Below are 19,431 nucleotides of genomic sequence, written 5' to 3' on the forward strand. Positions count from 1 at the left end.
AAGTCCATCACCTGGGGGCATGTTGCAAAGGTCACTCAGTATCAGATGGGGTCAATACCACTCTCACATCCTTTCCAGGAACCTGTATAGGATATTTCTCAATCTGTCCATATAGTCTTCTTTAAGACATGTTCAAATACTTCACCCTTTCTAAGAGCTTTTTCAGACAGTCTTTTAAAAGACCCACCTTCTTATCCTTTCTATTTTCTAACCCTTTCAAACAGTCTTCTCTAAGACATATTCATTTCCAAGAACCTTTTCTAGGTAGTCTTCTGTAAGACATCTCTTAACTTTTTCAGTTAGTCTTTTAAGACATATTCAAACTTCTCTTATGCTTTCAAGAACCTTGTCAAACTTTGTTTAAAGTACAGAGTCTTTTCTAAGACAGTTCACCATTCTTTCTAGAGTGATCTTCTTCAAGATGTTTTTCCTAAGTTTTGTTTAAAACCCCACACCCCTTTGAGCTTTGTTTAAAGCGCAATCTTATTTAAGACAATTTCCCACTTTCTTTCCAAGGACCTCTTCAGGTAATCTTATAAAAGACATCATCTCATTCTGAGTACTCAGCAAATCACTGTCCGTCGGGCGCAACCGAAACGCACGACTCACTCTGAAAAGCATTTGCTTCACATCCAACACTTACAATCAAAAATCCTATTGACTAGGGGCATTCTTTTTCAAGAATTCAAACACTGGGGCAATACATATTCAGGCAAGACATGGTGAAATTCGAGTTCTCTCTAAAGGTCCTTCCTTCAGGTTAAAGGGCACGTCTCCAAATTTCTGATATTCGGGAAGTCACACTAGGAGCATTGTTGCATAATTGATCTTCCCACGCCCGTACTATTTACATCCCGCAGTGTGGGATAGGCATACATGCATAATTCTCATTATTTTGAGAATCTCATTACATGACACATGCATCATGACATTGCATAAAACTAACACTGCCTTTTCAGGTCACTTCATAATCAAGAGGATGTTATCATCACATTACAGCGCCAATATGATCGTATCAACGATTCAATCTCAATATATACCAGTCAAATACCTCATTCCAAGTCTTTCTTCAAAGACAATCCAGAAACAACCAAAGATTTTCTTGCCTCTCCAGGTAGTCTTGTCCAAGACAATTATCCTAACCTTCCCAAGCAGTCTTATTTAAGACATATCCTAACCTTTCTAGGTAGTTTTGTTTAAAACGTCTCATGTCCTCTATAGGAACCCTTTCTAGGTAGTTTTGTTTAAAACATCTTATGTCCTTTATAGGAACCTTTCTAGGTAGTTTTGTTTAAAACGCCTTATGTCCTTTATAGGAACCTTTCTAGGTAGTTTTGTTTAAAACGCCTTATGTCCTTTATAGGAACCTTTCTAGGTAGTTTTGTTTAAAACGCCTTATGTCCTTTATAGGAACCTTTCTAGGTAGTTTTGTTTAAAACGTCTCATGTCCTTTATAGGAACCTTTCTAGGTAGTTTTGTTTAAAACGTTTCATGTCCTTTATAGGAACCTTTCTAGGTAGTTTTGTTTAAAACGTCTTATGTCCCTTTATAGGAATCTTTCTAGATAGTTTTGTTTAAAACATGCCATATCCTTTATAGGAACCTTTCTAAGTAGTTTTGTTTAAAACGTATTGTGCCCTTTATAGGAACCTTTATAGGTAGTTTTGTTTAAAACATATCGTTCCCTTTATAGGAATCTTTCTAGATTAGTTTTGTTTAAAACATATCGTTCCCTTTATAGGTAGTTTTGTTTAAAACATATCGTTCCCTTTATAGGAATCTTTCTAGATTAGTTTTGTTTAAAACATATCGTTCCCTTTATAGGAATCTTTCTAGATTAGTTTTGTTTAAAACATATCGTTCCCTTTATAGGAATCTTTCTAGATAGTTTTGTTTAAAAACATATCGTTCCCTTTATAGGAATCTTTCTAGATAGTTTTGTTTAAAACGTATCGTTCCCTTTATAGGAACCTCTCTAGGTAAGTCTTGTTTAAGATATTCCGTATCCTATCTAAGAGCCTTTCCAGGTGAGTCCTGTTTAAGACATACCATAACCTGTCTAGGTAGTCCTGTTCAAGATGTTCCATATCTTTTTAGGAGCCTTTCTAGGTGAGTTTTATTTAAGACATATCATGCCTTTCTAGGTAGCCTTCTTAAATGCTTATCCATTCTTTTCTAAGACACGCTTAGTTCTTTTAAAGAACTCCTCAGTTAGTCTTCTCCAAGACATTCTTCCTAAGCATTGTTCAAAGCCTAAGCTTCTTCGCATCAACCTTCGATATACCCTATTTAGGAACCTCTTCAGGTAGTCTTATGTAAGACATTATTTCCTCTCTCCTCAAAATACAATCAAATGATCCAGGTCTGAAAAGCATACGCTTTAGACAAGTACCCTTCCAGGCAAATAGATGGCATCTATAAGCCCATCTCCCACATAACTCTTTCCATATGCAAGCAAATTTCAGGGCATTTCAGTGTCCAATCATCTTCTACCTCTTCAGGTTCAAGAAGATTGAACAGGGGCAGCTGTCATACCCCAAAATTTGCCCTCCTCTTTTCATTTTCAATAACCCAAAGATCAAGGGCTTTCTCAAGTCACTCTGCATTATCATAAATTAGGGTTTGTTCTTCAGCAAAATAATTTGGATCTCCAAGGCCTCAAATGGATCTCAATGTGTCACATATGTACCAAAACACTTTCATATCTAAAAAATTGAGAGATATATGTTTGGTACAAGTTGGTCGATTTTTGGAGAAATAAATGAAACCCTAATTGTTGGATTTTGAACTTTGAGTTTTTGGGCCTATAAGATTGAACTTCTCACATGAATACAAGGTCATGGGAGGCCCATTTATCAATTCTTATTTATTTTATGGTTTATTTAATTTATCTTTAAATTTATTCATTTAAATTTAAAATAAATCAAATTAAATCATGATTAAATATTAAAAGATAATATATTTGATTTTTACAAATCATAATCAATTTCAAGATCAATCCAAGGGCATCCAAATGTGGAAAATATGCATAAAATAGCATGGGGTTTAAACTTTGAAAGATTTGATAAAAAAGATCTTTTTCAATTTTCATGTTAATGGATGATGGATTTTTTTTAAAGCTTCCAACCCTAATTTGACTCATATATATACTAAGAGGAGGCTGCAAGAGAAGGGGGGGCGAAAATTTTGCCAAGGAGGCTAGGGTTTCAAGTGCAAGAATATTCAAGAATATGTGAGCTTTGATATCGATTATCCCTAGCAATCTTAAGACTCAAAAACTCATTCTATTCTGTTCCTGATACATTATAGAGTAACCCAGGTAAGTGGTAGCCCTCAATTAGGTGTATAACTCGTGTGCCATACTTGTCACTTTTGATACATATTTTAAGATTTCGTATTCTGTATATTACTATGCTTTAACATGTTTAATTGGTGCATATGAGTTCTGAATGATAATGGGAAGAATTTCGAAGCCCTTTAGCAAAGTTCCAGTGGTCGGATCACAAGCTGCCATGGCTAGGGCATAAGAGACTATGCAATTCGTGTCGACACTTGCAGAGGGATTCGTGAGAAACCAAGTCCATATTTGAACTCAGGGGGAGAATTTAAGTCGATCTGGGCATTCCTGGAGTTTCGCTAACGTCATTTTGCTGAGTTTTAATTTGTTGCAGGATTGGAAGGTTTACCCGCAGCAAAATCCGTAGCAAAGCTCCCAAAAGAATCCGCAGGTAGGTCTGTTGAAGAAGATGAACAGTGCAATGGGATAGTGGATTACGCGTGGGACATCCTGTTTGGTTGGTCCACATTCATTGACTCTTCCTTTCCACACGTCGCGTGCTGGTTCGCCAGTCAAAGAAGAGACTTTCTCTTTCCCTCCGCGATTGGACGAGAATGGAGACGGAGGGCCCACGCTGGTTGCTTCGTTGACCGTGTGCATCATCAGGTTTACTTTATATATATTTATTTTCCAGGTATAGTATTGTGACTAACAAAGCTTGGCTGGCTTGGTTAAAGAAGTGGTGTGCAACACATAGGGCTGGGGTTCGAACCCTGGCCAAAACAGTTTATTTTTTTATTAACAATTCCCAGATCCCATGCATGCACCCCATAAAGGGCTTACAATACAACCTTGCCTATGCACCATCGGATCTCCTATAAGCCAAATCTAACGCCCAGGGAGAGCACCTCTATCATACACCCTCAAAGGCTGCCACACAGGATTACTGCCCAGGTTCTTTTAATTCTTTTATTTTTATAAATTTGTTTTATTGTGTATTTTCTATTTTAATTTTAGGATCTCTTTTATAAATTTAATTAAATTTAATAACATAATTGAATTAGGATTGAGGTTATAATTAATATTTTCCCAATTATCCCGATTATTCGACTACTTTGATTAAATTGTTTAATTAGCATTAATAATTATAAATCATAAAACCCTAGATAGGGCTATCAACATGTTAGGGTTTGCCCGATCCCATTGGCCCTTGGCCAAAAATATTAGGATTTAAATTATTATTCGTTTCGACTAAATTCATTGGTCGCGATGGTTAATAATCGATTAATTTAATTAATCAAATCCTATAAATATAATTCAAACAAACTTATTTTGCTAAATGGTTTTAACCAAATCTATTGGTTACGATGATTAGCATGTCCTCCTTAAAAATTCGTTATTCTTTTTAATCGAATCAATCGATTACGAGGGGTAACGATACAAATTAATCATAAAAATATCCTAACTCGTTATTAGTAATAATCAAATCAATTGATTAAAATTGGTAACGATACAACTTCAAATCTGTTAACTATGGCGATTGAATCTATTGATCGTTGCGGTTAATAGTGCTAAATCAAATCAGGGTTGTACGCCCAAATCCTAAAACACTTCCCAAACCTTTTCAAACTACTGGTACTAAACTATGGATTTTCATCCTTATCAGTTAGACAATTCAAAAACGCTTTTCAAAGCACAAACAACTTCAAACACTTTCAATTCTAATCCTAAGGCGTACAACCCTTTCCCCGAACTACGTTGACTCTGATTCTCCATAAGGAGATACGTAGGCACTTGGCAACAAGGCGAGTCCCCCTCTTCCAAACTCTAATCATGTTCAAATAATTAGCCTTTAACTCTATTTACTGTCTGTCATCTTTCTTTATGTTTTGCCATAACCCTTATCTTTGCGATGTTAACCTTTAGGAAAGGGTTGAGGGTGCCTAACACCTTCCCTCGACCTGAATATAGTATCTTACCCCGATCTCTATACTGCGTAGGGTTTCCTATTCGCCCTTCAGAATAGGTGGCGACTCTCTGAGTATAATTTTTAGGCAGGTTGCTACAATCATTCACCAAATTTGTCATATATTTAGATTCACATCTATCATTCATCAATTCACACAACATAAGATTACAACACAAAACACAGAAATCCATATAATCATGTTATGAAAAAATACATATGACACAACTGACACTATGCATGTGGTACCAATAAACCGTGGAATCAATCTACCTAACCGATCTACGCCTCATCGAGATACGGCCCACCGACACAATTTCCGCACAATGGGAAATATGTCCACCAACGATCCAAACATCACCGGGATCCAACATCAAATGCATATGAATGAATGAAACACACATAACATACTTAAAAACATCACCGAATTACGATGAACAGTTCATCTCAACACCACATCACCGAATAAGTTTGTACATGTTTTCAACATCATTCAAATAGTCGTGCATTCATCACAATCATAATAATAATCACAACCAATTCATCATCACCTCAAATACATTGTCATACCTATCTCATATGCACACAATGTTCAATTCTCATCAAGTAATTAAATCGAGTTTTAAAGAAATAAAGTCGGCTACTGCCCATATTCATCATTCATCATATAAAACATTTAATTACTTGCACAATGCCCAAAACGACACTAAGAAATGATAAACGGATCAAAAGATACGTTATTTTAAAGTTTAGAAAAATTCTCGTTCAACAAGGTTCGCTCAGCGACGCAAGGCAGAAGTGAATTCCTTCAGACCTCCGCTCAGTGGACCTCTAGCGACGTCCAACAGAAGCAAACTACGTTGGGACCTCCGCTCAGCGGACCTGCGATTTCAGCAAATCCCAAGTCTGCGACAGACCCTGCGATTTCACACCCTCTTCACCCAAAAACGATTCCAGACATCACATACAGGCATACAAACATCGAATTTCTCATCACACGTCATTATACATCAAAACAACACATCAATAACCCACAATCTATACAAATTCATCAATTATCCCAAATCATAACATACATAACAATATCAAATCCCAATATACCCAATCGAATCGAATCATACGTTAATCCATCCTATTACCCATAATCACATAATAGAAATTAACCGGAAGAGTCCCCCCTTACCTTAGCCAAAAATCTGGACTTTTCTCCTTCATCTTCATCAAATCCGTAAGCCTCTTTTCATCACTTTCATCAAGAATCTCCAATCTTCAAACCCGCATATCTCCCTCACCGAGAACTTCCCTGACACGAATTAATATATCAAATCGAAGGAAATTTCGTGTAGAATCCTAATCTTCAAGAATCACCTGATTTGGAGCTACAAGCAGAGAGTTATGACCCATTTTGTGAGGGCTGCACCATGAATACGAAAATCTCTTTTCTCCATGAATTCTCCTTCTCTCCCTCTTAGGTTTTCCTTCTCTATTTCCCAATTTTCTCCTATTTACTTGTTTTATTAAAACATGGCATAATTTAGTAATGGGCTCAACACTTAACACCCCCTCATTACTAAATACTCCACTTGGCCCAAAGACCAATACTCAATAATTCTTACAGTTAGTTCAACGAAAATACCAATTAATTCCAAATAATAATTTAATTTCCGATTAAATTAAAATTAGAAAATATGGGGTGTTACAACAACAAGCCTAGAAGAGCCTACATAGCATGGGAAAGTGATTCATCTAGTGAAGAAGAATCGGCAAACTTATGTCTTATGGCTCATCAACACAAGAAAAAGAAACGTGTAAGTCATCTTAAACCCGAACTTGTAGATAAGGTATCTCACTCTCAATTAAAATTAGCTTTTGAAGAACTACATAGAGATGCAATTGAAGCTTTCAAACCTTTGGCCTCAAATAAGAATTTTTTTCATATCTTGAATCAAAAGTTGAGAAAACCGAAAAGGATATGGAAGCTTTAAAACAATCTATGCTAGATATTCAAAAAGATAAAATTGAGAAAGAGCCTACATCATGGTTTGGTTGTGAGACATGTCATATTTGGCAAAAAGAAGTAAGAGATCTAAAAGCTAAATTAGATAAGGCTCTACAACCAAAAGTGACGTTTGCGGTTGATCCAAACAAATTCAAGAGATCTTATACTCCTCCATATAGTAAATACGCCTTCGTACCTAAAGCTTCAACCAGCAAAACGGTATATTCTCATCATATTACGTGTCGCTATTGTTGCAAAAAGGGACATACCATTGAAAAATGCAAATTTAGGAGAATTTTAGTTCCTAAAGGTGTCTTTCAATGGTTGCCTAAGTGCAACACCTTATTTGCTCACTATCGAGGACCCAATGAAGATTGGGGACCTTCAATTCTAAATTAATTTTGCAAGAAAAGTGTCTTGACATTGCCGAAAGGTTGTGGTTCCTTGATAGCGGATGTTCAAGACGCATGACGGGAGACATATCACTTTTTGTTGAGTTCCATGCAAAGAAAAAGGGGTATGTCACCTATGGAGACAACAATCGGGGAGCTATACATGGTAAAGGAAGTGTAGGTAACCCGTCTACCACAACTATAAATGATGTGTTACTAGTAGAATGTCTTAAACATAATCTCTTAAGTATAAGTCAATTGTGCGACAAAGATTTCAAAGTAACTTTTACAAATTCTGGTTGCACAATAGAACATACTAAGAAAAGACACATTATGTTTAATGGCATAAGAGTAAACAATATCTATATGCTGAATTTGGAGGAAGTATCTAAGTCAAGTGCCAAGTGTCTCATTGCTCTAGGCGAAGACTTATGGCTTTGGCATAGACGCCTTGCCCACATAAATTTTGACTTACTTAACAAGGTTGTCACAAAAGACTTAGTAATCGGTTTACCAAAAATAAATTTTTCAAAGGATCATCTATGAGATGCATGTTAAAAGGGGAAGCAAACAAAAACTTCTTTTAAATCAAAAAACGTGGTTTCAACATCACGTCCTCTTGAGCTTCTTCACATGGATCTCTTTGGCCCTTCAAGGACAAAAAGCATAGATGGAAACATCTATGGTTTTGTCATTGTTGATTATTACTCTAGATTTTGTTGGACAATCTTCCTACCTAGTAAGGATCAAACTTTTCCAGCTTTTACTCAATTTGCAAGGTTATGTCAAAACAAAATGAACACTAAAATAGTTGCAATCCGTAGCGATCACGGTGAAGAATTTGAAAACTATCTTTTTGAAAAATACTGTGATAAACATGGAATTGAACATAACTTTTCTGCTCCTAGAACACCACAACAAAACGGAGTAGTTGAACGTAAGAATCGTGTTCTAGAGGAGGTGGCAAGAACAATGCTCAATGAGGGAAGTCTACCCAAATATTTCTGGGCTGATGCTATTAGCACCGCATGTTATGTTTTGAATAGGATACTAATACGTCCTATACTAAACAAAACATCATATGAATTATTAAAGGGTAGAAAACCAAATGTGTCACATCTCCACGTATTCGGTTGCAAATGTTTTGTGTTAAACAACGGTAAGGATAACCTTGGGAAATTCGATGCTAAAGCTGACGAAGGCATATTTCTTGGTTACTCCCAATCTAGTAAAGCATATAGGATTTACAAGAAAAGATTACTTATAGTTGAAGAGTCAGTTCATGTGTCCTTTGATGAATCTTACTCAAAATATGTCGAGAAAGGTATATCTTTTGACAGTGCAGGTCCATTTACTGAAGACATTGTCAAAGAAAAGGAAGACGAGAGTGAAATTGTTGCAAAGGAAGATGCTAAGGAAGAGAAAGATGAATATCATGATAAGGTTGGAAAAGAAAGCATCTCAAACAACTAAGAACTTCCTAAGGCCTGGACAAACGTAAAAGATCATCCAATCGACAACATAATAGGTGACATCTCAAAGGGCGTTACAACACGCTCCAAGATAAGTAAGTTTTGTCATCATTTTGCTTTTGTTTCACAAGTTGAGCCGAAAAACACTAAGGACGCATTACTTGATGAGCATTGGCTAATGGCCATGCAAGAAGAATTAAACCAACTTAAACGGAATGATGTTTGGGACCTTGTCCCTCATCCGGGAGAACATCAAGTGATCGGTACTAGATGGGTTTTTCGTAACAAACTTGATGAAAACGGAGTTATTAATAGAAATAAAGCTAGATTAGTATCTCAAGGCTACAATCAAGAGGAAGGCATTGATTATGAAGATACGTACACTCCCGTAGCACGTCTCGAGGCAATTCGTCTCTTACTTGCTTATGCTTGCTCAAAAGATTTTAAGCTTTTTCAAATGGATGTTAAAAGTGCCTTTCTAAATGGCTATATTAATAAAGAAGTCTATGTAGCTCAACCACTTGGTTTTGAAAATTACAAGTATCCAACACATGTTTGTAAGTTGAAACGTGCTTTATATGGTCTTAAACAAGCCCCTAGGGCTTGATATGAACGTTTAAGAAAATTTCTACTTAGTCAAGGATACTTTAGGGGTAAAGTTGACACTACTCTCTTCATTAAAGAAAAGATAAAGATATACTTTTGGTTCAAGTTTATGTAGATGATATAATATTTGGGTCAACTAATGCAAAACTTGTCAAAGAATTTTCTAAGCTTATGCAGAGTGAATTTGAGATGAGCCTCATGGGAGAATTGAACTTCTTCCTTGGACTACAAATCAAGCAACTTAGTCTTGTAACCTTCGTTAGTCAAACCAAGTATTGCATGGAATTGCTTAAGAGATTTGGAATGAGTGAGGCAAAGGAGATTGACACAACTATGGCAACCAATAGTAACCTTGACAAGGATGAAAAAGGTAAAGAAGTTAATGTGAAATTGTACCGAGGTATGATAGGCTCACTATTGTATCTCACAACTTCAAGACCGGACATTATGTTTAGTGTATGTATGTGCGCGAGATACCAATCATGCCCAAAGGAATCACACCTAAAAGCTGTAAATAGAATTCTACGATATCTCCGTGGAACTACTACATATGGTCTATGGTATCCTAAGGGAAATGAATGCTATTTGGTGGGATACTCCGACTCCAACTTTGCTGGATGCAAATATGACAGAAAGAGCACCAGTGGGACATGTCATCTATTCTCAAATTCATTGATAAGTTGGCACAGCAAGAAACAAGTATCAGTTGCATTATCTACAGCTGAGGCAGAATATGTAGTTGTCGGAAGCTGCTGTGCTCAGATATTGTGGCTCAAGCAGCAGCTCATTGACTTTGGTATTAAGCTTGATCGAATACCTATCATGTGCGACAACACAAGTGCCATAAACTTAAGCAAAAATCCTGTTCTACACTCACGAACCAAGCATATCGAAATAAGGCATCACTTCCTAAGAGATCATGTAGATAAAGGGGAAGTCATATTTGAACATGTAGAGAGCAAGAAACAACTAGCTGATATCTTTACCAAACCACTTGCAACCGAGCCGTTCTTCAACATTCGAAGAGAATTAGGGATATTACATATCTCTAATTTGAGCTAAACATGCTCCTTTCTGTTTATTTAATTATTTTTAACTCTATACTTTGATTATGCTCAAGCTAACATTTCTCCTAGTATGAAGGTAGTACGAAATCAATCAAGAATCGTGCTACATTGACGAGAGGAATGTACCTCACGTTACATCATGATGACAAGATATCTGCAAGTTGAGAAAATGGTAACATGTTTGTTGTTCACTTCCAAAAATATTATTGATGCTATAATATGCTATCAATTAACATGTTTATAGTGACTCCATATATGCCTATCCACATATCTCATTTACATGTATATGTTGCTCATCATTACTCATGATATATCATGTTTGGGCATACTAATAGTAGAATAAGCATATATCTAACATCCATAAGTCTCTCCATTGCATTTCAAGCATTTGAAGCATTTTTTGTCGACCTCCTATGCTTTTGAGTCGACCTACTGAAGTTTTTTTTTAAATAACAAAAACATGTTCAGTTACGTCGACCTGGACCTATTTTGAATCATTTTTAGGGTACTTCTGTTAGCTCGACGCAGCCTTAGTTTAGGTCGACCTACTGAGTCATAAATGTCAAAAATTGGGTTTTTAGGTCAACGCGGCCCATCATTCTACATACTTATGCATACAATTTCATACTTGCTCCATCTCAAACACGCTCTCTACGGCTAACCATAATCCTCCAAGATCAAATTCCTCCAAAACTCATCTCTTTCATGCAATTCGTCTTCAACAATGGCTCCAAAGTCCATAAAAGGAAAGGAAATTGCATCCGGCTCTTCATCTAATCCAGTAAGTGCTCTTGCTCTCGTTCATCCCGATTGTAAAGACAACTTTGAAAATTGGCAGATGAAACGGAAAATTATCAAGCAATATGTTTATAACCCTAAGGTAGCCGATCGTATGCATATACCCGAAGTTACTAATCTGATTAAGCATCAAAATATTCACCCACTGTTGGAATGTGACACTCCATATTGTGAGAATACTGTTAGGGCTTTCTATGCTGGGTTACAAAAAGGGTAAGGTGGTTACTTCATGTTTAAGATGGGGTCTCGATCGCCCCTTATTGACAAAAAGGATTGGGCCAGCATCTTTGGCCTTACACTTGTGGGAGATGAACTTTGTATAGAAGACGGTGAGGTTCCGGCTAACTATGATCACGTGGCCTACATGAGATCAATCCTCAAAGACCCTTCCGTTATTGACAAACCAAATGAAAAAATTACAGCAGGGCACTTAAAGAGGGATCCTAGGCTCTTAAATTGGATCATCTCTAGAATCATTAGACCACGAGCAGGAGGATACTCTAGAATTGAACGAAATGAAATTCTGTCAATGTATCTGCTTCAAAACAGAACGCGTGTGAACTGGCCAAATTTTCTCGCCACCAAGTTCTATGAGGTAAAGCAGAAAACTACTGCTCTATGTTATGGATCAATCATTCAGAAAATTGTGAACCATTTTGGTATGAAACTTGATGGACTGTCTTACATTAGGATCAAACATCTTCAAGACTTCTCCCAGACAACCTTGACCCTCATGGGCTATCACTGGGATCCGAATAGGCAAGCTTACTATCTCATCCAAAAGGGAACCGGAAAAGTTATCTACAATTATGATGATCCTGCAGAATTTGGGCACCTTGGAGGTCATGAAGAGGAAGGACATGATCTTGACATGCCAAATGATGATGATCACACCATGGAAGATGTTTCTCATGATGGGGATTCAAATTGGAAATATGTTCCTCCTTAAGAGGTGGAAATACCTTGGGGATACACAGCCCCACCACATCCGGATCAATCCAACATCATTTCTATGCTAGAGAACATGCAACTTCTTCAACAACAAAATTTTGAAGCACAACATCTCCAATTTCAGAATATGCAACAGCTTCAAGAAGATCGCTATAATAAACAACAACTTCAGTATGCAAATCTTCATCGTTTGACTCAAGAGCACAAAACCGATTTGGAGACCTTTGCCTCAAACATGACTGAACGACAGAACCGTTTTGAAGAAACAACAACTAATCGGCATGCTAAACTGAGTCAAAGCTTCAACATTCTCAACAGATCCGTCCTTGACCTGCTGGAACAAGTTGAAGAGGATCGACCTCAAGGGTTCCAAAGAGGAAGAGGAAGACGCGACAGACGTTAGCGAGCATTGCATCTCATTAGCTCATCTTATTGCATTGCATTTCATTTCTATTATGTTATGGCTTACTTTTATTACTTGAACTTAAGCTTGGTTTGTACTTTTAAATATGTTTGGATATTATGTTCTACTTCTCTACTATTATGTTATGCAAGATATCGTTTTGTTAAGATTATTATGTTATTCTCTTCTCCATTCTCCTGTTGTCTATCTTTTGATGTTGTCAAAGGGGGAGATGAGTTGAGAGTACGGGGGAGCTTAGTACGGGGGAGCTCACGCATACAAGTCCGGGGGAGCTTTCGTCATTTAATCAAATGTTTGCCATCATCAAAAAGGGGGAGTATGTAAGTACAAGACTATACTCACCAAGGATTTTCGATTCATGGCAAACATCATAAGTGAACAAATACAAAAGCAGAAGTGAATGACTCAAGGAAAAGCAAGTTTTGGCTATCTAAAACATTGTAGGTCGACCTACCATGTGCTCAGGCCAACTTGTAAAGCTTCAGTTACTCAGCATATGGTTTTGCATCAGTTAGGTCGACCCAGCTAATCATTAGGTCGACTCAAACTAAAGCAAACAAAGAAGATTCACTTATGTTTCTGTTAGGTCGACTCACCCACGCTCCTAGGTCGACCTAAACTGAAGAAAAATCTCAAGAACGTGTTTCAACTGATCTTAGGTCGACCCAAACCCCCAATAGGTCGACCCAACTGGAAACAATTAAAACTTGGTTTAATCAGCTCCATTTAGGTCGACCTAATCAATGAAGTAGGTCAACCTATCTCCTCAAAAATTGCCAAAATTGTATGTTTGCTCTGCATCAACATACCAGCTCCTATATATATCTTTTTCTGTTAATTATTAATTTTCAACACCAACAACTGAAAGATACACAAAGGCTTCTCATCTTCGTTCTTCTTCTCAACTCCAACACAATTACACACAATCATTCTTGCGTTGAGAGTTTGCGATCAAGATCGATAACGTCCATGGAACGGAATTGAAGATTCCTAGTTGGTGAAGATTTGTGGGGTTTTTGGTGAATAAAATTTGCGGATTTTGTCTTCCAAGATTGGTGAATTTTGGGGGTTTTTATCAAGAGACTTCATCAAAGATTCAGCTGAGTGTGAAGATTGAAGAACAAGGGTTCGAGCAATTCAAAACACTGCATAATGGGAATCAAAGTGAAGCTCTTAGAAGACACTTGATCTGGCTCAAGATAAAGGGGAAGAAGATTCAAAGGATCAGCATATTTGATTTATCGTTATTGCTTTGTTATCTTCTTTGTATAAACTGTTTTCAAACATAATGAAAGACATCGACGAACTGCCTGAACAAATATCGTGTTCTTATCGCTTTTATCTTTTCATTTATGTTTCGCTTATTTCTGGTTATAATTGCAAATTGATCAAAGGTTCAAGTGTTAAACTTGTGTGATAAGATTCTGCACAAACATCACAAGTCATCACACATTGAATCATAATCAATTTGGACATTATTACCAAGTGTTTGATATATTGCTTCATCCATTATCAAGTCATTGCAAACAAAGTTAATCAAGCAACTAGTTAAACGATTTACATTAGCTTAACTGATTGATTCTCTAAGCGGTCTTTTCATCGTTAATTCTTAACTATTTTGTGGTTTAAACACATATCCGATTCTTTCAATAGTGGTTCGGAATAGACGCGAGTCGATCCCGAAACGCTTTCGCCTAAACTTGAAATAAATCCGAAAAATTATGAGGCATCTATTCACCCCCTCTCTAGATCCTTAAGCCTAGCGTCTAACAATCTACTAAGGAAATTATCCATCAAAGAAACAAGAAAATAGGTTATATACTTGACTAGGCAGTAGAAAATCATCTATTAAAATCCATATGAATCACCAACCTTAAAGGCTTCATCAACAACACAAGATAGAAACAATACTAGTTAAAGTAGCCACCCAATTGTCAACATCCTCCACTAAAGGAATCATGTGTTGAATTTAAAGAAGGAGAGAGGAAGTACTAGAACCAACACATAAGACAAGATAACAAAAGTCAAATAACAAACCAAACATGGTTCATTAATCTTTAAAAGATCTCAACTCACAACAAGTTTAAAACAAAATGAAGTAAACAAAACATGTGGCTCATAACTTACATCACAATAAAGAATTAGCAACTAGGTGATAATTTAAGATGAAGTGAACAAATCAATATGATCAAGATGACATAAATTCAATGGCTAAGACATAACAAAAAATACTTCATCTAAGACACATGATTGTTAAGAAGAAGAGTTCAAAGTAATTCTCAAATCAAAGTCTAGAATAGATTAAGTGATCCACTAAAGGGAAAGGATGAGTAAGAAGATATTAGAGTCACATAAACCATAAAAAGTTGAAATTATGGCTCTAATACATGACACTAAGGTCAAGGGAAAGAAACATTCACAAGGTTGTCAAATGAATCGCACAAGATCATGTTGAAACTAAAGTTCCGTCAAGTTGGTGAATTCAAACATATATGTCATCCACTAAGGAAATCATGCATCAAAACAAAACAAAGCAAGGAGTGACCTCTAAATAATAAAAACAAACAAGAAGAGGAAGTAGCTAAGACATGCCTAAAAGTATCCATCATGGAACGTCTTTCACCGAAGGAAATAGTCCTCTAAGATACAAGACTAGCTAGTGTAAACACTAAAAAAAAATTTAAAAGAAGAAGACTTGCATTATAAGCAAGGAGGCATAGGTACATGAAAGTGATGCATGGTTCATATACATATTAAAGCATACCTCAAGTACCAAACTTAACTTGGATCCTAAGCTTTAGGAGCTTCACCTATCAAAGAAGAATAAAACAAGGTGGGAGAAAGCAAACTATACCTCTTAACTAATCACCCTGTTGAATTGATAATTAAGTATCAATCAAAGATCAAAGGATCAAGGCACAAGAAGCCTTGTGACTTTAGAAGTCATAAGAAAAGTGATGGACCATATGCCTTAAAGGCTCACCATAACAAAACAATCAAGCTAATGAAAAACAAAGATGAACCATACTCAAAGTGAAGGACCTTTACATTGTATCAGTATTACATATTATAATCTTCTGGTTGCCCTTAACAGTGGCAAAGCAATTTTGATCAGCACCAAGTTTGTGACTTCAGAACTCCTCCCAAGTCTCATGTCAGAAAAATATATAACTCAATATTTATTTTTCATCAAATCCAAACAAAAATTGACAAAGTAAATAAAAAAATTAAAATCAAACACAAACCATGAATACATACGATTAACATTGAGAGGAGACTTGGGGATTGAGATGTCTATTGTTAGTTGATTTGAAAGTAACAATACTTTCGTATCATTAACAGTTTCGTATCACATGTTGTATAATTTAGAAAAACAAATAGAGGAGACTTATTGATTTCTATTCTTGTTTTGCTTCTATTTTTTCCCTTAATAAAATGGAAACATTAGAATCTTGTTATTGCAGAAAACTTGGCATACAGTGAGAGTAAGGTAAAGTTGAATGAATAGGATATGTAACTTAATGTGAAAGACCCCTACTTCGTAATCCAAACTTGTATACCATAATACAACATAGAGGAAGATGAAGTAATGTTGTAAGCACAAACGTAAAGATCATTGTAAATAAAATAATATTTTCTAGATGGTTTATATATTTCAAGATTTTTGCCAAGAAAAATAAGAATCATCGTTTAGTTCTTTATTACTTGCTTGCAATCCTTGTGTTTGTTCTTATGTCTCACTCATTTTATGCTTAGTCTTCTCCTCTGACTAGAGAGAGAAAGAGTCCAATTCACTCAAACTATAGTTTATATTAAAATTCACTTTTTATGCATTTTCATCTCCTATATCTTTCACATCTATTTCTAACATGTGCATTATCCTATAGTGTATTACTTAAAAAAAAATTAAAATCAAAGCTAAATCGAACCCTACATTCATGTAACCAGTGAATCATAAATTCTCAAATATAACCTTTAATTTAGTTCACATTGAAATTAAACCCTTTTACTATGCTGTAATGCTTAAATTAAAATTTAGTGAAGAAAAGATCAAATTCATATGAGTATTTTGCAAACAAAATTTTAAGGATTGAGATACACCCTAAATATAATAGAGAATGAATAAAGAAGGATACTAACCTTTATAATAAATACAACCATTGAGTAGAGGTCCGCCGTTGTGAGGAGAAGATGAAGATGGAAAACCGAAGACGGTGAGCAGAAGGTATGGTCTTGAAGTGTTAGAAGCAGAGCGCTATAAGGTTTTCACTTTTTAGGATAACTGGAACTGAAAGGTTTTCAACATTCTATTTCTTTTTTAATTCCCTACATAATCTATATATTATATATTATGTTTATAATTATATTATATACTATGTTTATAATTATATTATATATAAATAATATAAGTTAAAAAATAAATAACAAAATATCATTATTTAAAATAATTCGTGCTATTTTGTTTCAAAAACAATACCTAGACCCAAAATATTAAATGACGGGGTTACAAACCCCTGTAAAATAATCTAATCTTTTTCCATAAAATAGAGTGGTTGCTTTTTATTCTAAACTAGTAATGGACCCGTGCGTTCGCACGGGTCACGCAAAGTCGATATAAACAATAAATAAATCTATAACGATGGTTAATAAATATATATAAAAGATACACAAATTAAAAATAAATAACATTTGAAATTATAATTGTCAAATAAATATTAATTTAATCTAGTTAAAAATATATACTATAGTAGAAAAAAATAAATAAAATAATTAAGTAGTCATCTACCCGTGTGTTCGCACAAATCATACAATATAGTTATAATCTATCATGAGTAGTCATCTACCCGTGCGTTCGTACGTATTGCACAATATTATGAATAATAAATAAATATAATATATGTGATTATATTTATTTGATTTGGTAAGAGGTACCAAACTCTTTTGTCCAAATTTTGTTTATTGTCACTCATACCCCTATGTTATTATAAGCATTTGAAATCTTTTTACTTATTTTAAATAAAATTTTTGAATATATTTAATAGATTTATTTATTCAAAAATATCAGTTATAAATTAATATGAACATATATAAAATAAAGGAAATAATTAAGTATTTATCTATCAGTTGTAAATAAATATAATATAATGATGGTTAAAAATGTAAATAAAATATATACACATTAAGTAGCTTTGTCCTGTAGTGCGTTCACACGGTTCATACAATGTCATTATAAATAGTAAATTAATATAATAGTGATGGTTAAAAATGTATATAAAATACAAAAAGAATAACAATTTTTTTTATATAAGAAATTATGTATTCATCAATCATAATTGTCTCATGTTAAATGTAATTTTATAAGTAGCTTCGGTCAATCGAAAAAGGTATGTTTTTCATAAGAAATTTATGTATTTATACATCATAATTGTATCATGTTTTTTTTGTAAAAAAAAATATATTAATAGCAATTTTTTTAGTATAAATGTTAAATTTTATCATAAAAAATTGCTAACATTTTTTTGATAATGGAAGTTTTTAATATCTTTTATTATACTTTAATAGTATCTTTAATTATAATTAATATATTATATATATTTTAAAAAATAACATAAAAAAATAAATAATATTTATAGATAAAACTATATTTAGTATAATTATATAGTATTATTGTTAGTAGTTTAGATTAATGAAGCAATAAATAAATATATAACGATTGTTAATAAATATATATAAAAGATACGCAAATTAAAATAAAAAAACATTTGAAATTATAATTGTCATATAAATATTAATTTAATCTACTTAGAGTTATATACTTTAGTAAAAAAAATAATAATAAAGTAGTCATTTATCCGTGCGTTCGCATGCATCATACAATATCGTTATAAATCTATCATGAGTAGTCATCTACCCGTGCGTTCGCACGGATAGCACAATGTTATAAATAATAAATAAATATAAGAAATTATGTATTCATCAATCATAATTGTCTCATGTTAAATGTAATTTTATAAGAAGTTTCGGCCCGTCGAAAATGTATGTTTTGCATAAGAAATTTATGTATTTATCAATCATAATTTTATCATGTTTTTTTTTTATAAAAAAATAAATATTAGTAGCAATTTCTTTAGTATAAATGTTAACATTTTATCATAAAAAGTTACTAACAATTTTTTATAATTGACATTTTTAATATCCTTTATTATACTTTAATAGTGTCTTTAATTATAATTAATATATAAAAAATTCATTATAAAAATGTTCAAATATTACAGTACTGAATAAATTAATTTCTTATGTTTTTTAAATATTCCTTAATGATTTATTATTCTTGTATTTTATTTTATAAAGTTATTTGTTAACTAAATTTTGATTTTTAATTATAAATAAATTAAAATAAATCTTTGAAAAAATTAAAACTTTTAAAATATGGATTAAAAAACACATCAAATCTTCTAATGTAAATTTTAGAACACAAA

This window comes from Vicia villosa, unplaced genomic scaffold, assembly GCF_029867415.1.
Source record: "Vicia villosa cultivar HV-30 ecotype Madison, WI unplaced genomic scaffold, Vvil1.0 ctg.000464F_1_1_1, whole genome shotgun sequence".
Lineage (NCBI taxonomy): Eukaryota > Viridiplantae > Streptophyta > Magnoliopsida > Fabales > Fabaceae > Vicia > Vicia villosa.